General features: G+C 37.3%; 1 long non-coding RNA gene across 1 annotated transcript; it reads left to right on the plus strand.

Annotated features, from left to right (window-relative positions):
- Positions 1-358: 358 nt before the first annotated feature.
- Positions 359-4,481, plus strand: LOC118761479. Its single transcript, XR_004997409.1, has 3 exons — positions 359-574; positions 3,041-3,043; positions 4,470-4,481. It is a non-coding gene; the product is annotated as an uncharacterized LOC118761479 (long non-coding RNA).
- Positions 4,482-4,999: the final 518 nt, after the last annotated feature.

Consider the following 4,999-nt stretch of genomic DNA (forward strand, 5'->3'; position numbering starts at 1 on the left):
GCTTGAACTTCCATAAGGCAAACTGGAAACAAATTGAGGAAGAGATCCTCAAACAAAACTGGCCTGAATGTCTATCCTTGATGGACATCGACATGAAACTTCAACAATTCATGTCTGTAATGCAAGCCATATGCTTCAAATGTGTCCCAGAGAGAAAGGCCACTGTACATAAGAGCAAAATTGCCAGAGAAAGGAAAATTCTAATGAGACGGCGTACAAAATTTCAAATCGCCTAAACAAAAAATTGAAAGCAGTGAAAAGTCCCACCTGAATATAAAACTGTTGGAAATTGAACCCATGAAAAAGAAAGAGCAGACAAAGAAGCCTGGGCTTTAGGCAACATAAAATCTAACCCCAGAGCTTTCTACAGGTATGCCAAAGAAACAGCTACGGTGCACTGTAGGATAGGGCCACTCCTTGAAAATGATGGCACGCTCACAGGAAACCCAAAGAGGATAAGTGAAATACTAAATGAGCAATTCACGAGTATTTTCACTCCAGCCCTAGGGCATATTCATGTCAGCAATCCAACTGACTTCTTTACCACTGCAGATATAAAACCAGGGGCTGCGATGTAATAAAAACGATGTAATAAAGGCTATAGTTAAATTGAAAACAAACTCAGCTACTGGCCCCGATGGATTCCCAGCAAACCTCTTAAAAGTATGTAAGAGAGTCCTAACAAGACCACTGCAGTTCCTCTTTCAGAGCTTCCTTGCAACTGGCAAATTTCCAAGAAAACTGAAGGTAAAATATGCCCTATTCAGAAAGGAGGTAGCTGAGCGGAGGCCAATAACTACAGACCTGTCTCTCTCACCTCACACACCAGCAAGATCATGGAACGAATGGTCAGAAGAAAACTATTTACTTTCCTTAAAGAAAATGACTTGCTTCCTGACACCCAACATCGATTCTGACGAGGAAGAAGCTGCCTAACTCAGCTCCAACAACACTATGACTGGGTGCTGAAACGACTGCTCAACCACTCAAATGTGGAAGTGATATATCCCGACTTTGCAAAGGTCTTTTATAAAGTCGATCGTGGAATGATATGTCAGACACTGCGTGATCTTGGCATCGTAGGAAAATTGGGAGAATGCCTTCATGACTTTCTGAAGGATAGAATCCAAGATATAATAGCCAATGGGGTCACTTCCATTAACCCGCAAATAGTGGGCGGTGGTCCGCAAGGCACTGTTTTGGGACCACTGCTGTTCATAATGGCCCTTTCTGACATGAACTCAGCCACACAGAAGTCCACGATCACACGTTATGCAGATGATACAAACGTTTCACAGGCAATACTGAACACTGAAGACACTAAGCACCTACAATGTGACCTGGACAAAATATACAAGTGGGCTGAAACGAATAGCATGCAGTTCAATGCTGAACAGTTTCAAGCTTAATGCTATCAGCATGCAATACTAAAAGCAATACCCAATAAATTCACTGGGCCTGGTGGAATTGCAATCCCAGAGTCAAAATCAGTGCGAGACCTGGGTATTTACGTGAGTGATGATGCAACCTTTCATGTGCATGATGCTAATTTGGCAATGAAATGTAGGCGGCTGACCGGATGGATTCTTAGTTTCTTTAGAAAAAGAGACCAGGAAACCATGATGGTCAATTGGAGGACACTTGTCCTAAGCCACTTTGACTATTGCTCTCAGCTATGGTCACCAGCCAGTGTCAAGTAATTCACAGAACTTGAGGCGATCCAACGAAATTACACGAAGATGATAGCCTCCGTGCAGCATAAGAGCTACTGGGAAAGACTCAAGAGATTAAGACTCTATTCATTAGAGCGTAGGCGAGAGAGATATGCCATAATATACATCTGGAAGATCCTAGAAGGACTTGTCCCAAACTTTGGCATCGAGAGTTACACAAATGCTACAACTGGGTGCCACTGCATAGTGCCAAGGACTCCAAATTTGCTATCAAGATGTAGGACAGATGCTGAGATAGCCTGGGCTTCAGCGGCCCACAGCTCTTTAATATCCTCCCGAAGAACCTGAGAGAACTGCATGTGGTGGATGCAGATGTCTTTAAAATGAAAGTGGATCTCTTCCTGTCAGGTGTCCCAGATGAACCAACTTCACGGCAGGAGGTGCAGATGAGGGCAGCTGCATAGAATGCCCGCATTCACCAAATGGCATTTGATAAAAAGCATTCGTGAAGTAAAATCGTGTAGCATCATCAAATGGCGGTTCAGCAGCATGGACACAGCTCCTGAGCTGAAACAAGATGAGGTAAAAAAAAAAGTCAATATATATTTATATTTATGTATATATATATATATATATACGCATATATATATATATATAATATATATATATATATATATATATACGTATATATATATATATATGTGTGTGTGTATGTGTATAAGGATATATATATATATATATATAAGTGTGTGTTTGTGTGTATGTGTATAAGAATATATATACATTGTAACAAGGAGGATATTGAAACATCATATATATATTAATCCAAGATACAGTGGTTCAATATATCATATATTCTAGAGATATTTCTGCAATGAATATATAACGAAAAATATCGGAAACGGTCAAGCAGTATTATCTACTCAAACAGAGTATTGTTATGTATAATAATCGATATCTAACTAAGGAACATGCTGATTAATTGATAATGTAATTCCTTACAATTGGATATCTCTGTTTTGTATCTCGATCATATTACTGATTATAATAATAATAATAATAATAATATAATAATAATAATAATAATACTAATAATAATAATAATAATAATAATAATAATAATAATAATAATAATATTAATAATAATTAGATTCTTCAGGAACAACAACATGTTCAAAAATAATCCCCAAAATTTTTACAGGAAGATAGGAAAAACAACAGTTACTGTAAAGTCTGTACCATCAAAAGAAGAAGTGCAGGGATTTTGGAATAAAATTTGGGCAGAAGAAAAAACACACAGCGAAAAGGCCTCCTGGATTGATAGAATATCTAAAGAACTGGACTCCTTAAAAGAACAAATGTGGGAGGATGTCAAGGTAGAAGATATAAGATCTGCTCTCAGGAGGTCAATCAAATGGAAGTCTCCAGGAAAGGATAAAATCCATAACGTTTGGTTGAATGCCTTCCCAGAGAGCCATGAATTGCTAACATAACTTTACAATGATGTTTTGCAACACCCTAGTAGGATTCCTCCTTGGCTAGTTAATGGGTTAACATTCCTCCTTCTAAAAAGTGAAGAAACAAATGAACCAAAAAACTATAGACCCATAACCTGCTTAACAACTATGTATAAAACACTAACATCTGTCCTGACGGAATATACCTATAGTTTTTTGACACACAGCAGCATATTCCCTAATGAAGAGAAAGGATGTAAACGTGGATCCTACGGTTGTAAAGATCAACTACTCATCAATAAGATGATCTTAGAAGATTGTCACAAACGACACAAAAACTTATCAATAGCCTGGATAGACTATAAAAAGGCTTTTGATAGCCTACCACATAGCTGGATTAAGAAATGCCTAGAAATGTATAAGATAGCACCTACTCTGCGAAACTTTTTGTCTGTAAGTATGAGATCATGGAGAACCACACTAAATTTCAACAGTGACAATGAATCTCTATATGCTGGTGATGTAAAAATTTCATATGGCATTTTCCAGGGTGACTCACTATCACCACTCCTCTTCTGTTAAGCCTTTATACCTCTCTAAAAACTGCTCAATGATGCGCAGTACGGGTATAAAAGGTTTGATAAAAATATAAATCATCTCATTTACATGGATGATTTAAAGCTCTTTGCAAAAAGTGACCAACAACTCAAGGGCTTACTAGCGATTGTCAAACAATTCCGTGATGACATCAGAATGCAATTTGGCCTCGATAAGTGTGCAAAAGCTACCTTTATCAATTGAAAAATGACAAAAACATCTAACGTTAACCTTGACCAGCAGAATGTCATAAAAGAATTAGACTCAGCAGATTTTCCAGTCAACACAGACAGAACGATCAAGGCTAAACGAACATACATAATTGTTAAAGACAGGGAAGAAAATGCCTGCAGACTAATAGAGGTAAGCGTCCCCACTGATAAAAATGTATCTCTAAAGGAATTTGATAAACTTAGTAAATATAAGGACCTGGAAATCGAAATACAAAAGATGTGGAATCTTAAAACAAAAACTGTTCCTGTTATTGTAGGTGCCCTAGGTATGATAAAAAAGGGATGTCAGAAAGACATAGACAATGTCCTTGGAGAACCATGTCTCAAGGTAATCCAAAGGATGGTGCTAACAAGTACTGCCAACATCCTTAGAAAAACACTATCAATGTAAATGTTTGTGTTTGTATTACATGGAGATATTTCTCTACTTCCCCTCACCAAGCTTTCAGCTATATTTCAACAACTCTTAACCTTCACTTGCCCTAGGGCGCTGGGTGTGCCCCGGCAAGTGATTGCATCAAACATGCAGATTAAAAGTAAATGACAATGATAATAATAATAATAATAATAACAGTAATAATAATAATATAATAATAATAATAATATAATAATAATAATAATAATAATAATAATAATATAATAATAATAATAAATCTCTGGATGTAACGTCTTACCACCAGTGGAGTATAAATTAAGAAATGACAGAGTTGGCCAATATCTCCACTGGCTAATAAGTCGGCATTACAATATCAAAACTGCCGACAAGTGGTATAATCACCACCCTGAGGTTGTAACTGAAGGAGAAAATGTAACCATTCGGTGGGGCTTTCCAGTACATACAGACCGAACCATCAAGGCCAATATACCAGATATTGTTGTGAAAGACCAAAACAATAAAGTTTGCTTATTGATCGACATGAGCATCCCCTGTGATCATAATATCTCAGGGAAAGAGTTTGACAAGCTCAGAAAATATAAAGACCTACTCATTGAAATTGAGAATATGTAGCATCTCAAGGCGGTTACAATACCAGTGATC

Source organism: Octopus sinensis, unplaced genomic scaffold (genome assembly GCF_006345805.1).
Source record: "Octopus sinensis unplaced genomic scaffold, ASM634580v1 Contig13932, whole genome shotgun sequence".
Taxonomy (NCBI): Eukaryota; Metazoa; Mollusca; class Cephalopoda; order Octopoda; family Octopodidae; genus Octopus; species Octopus sinensis.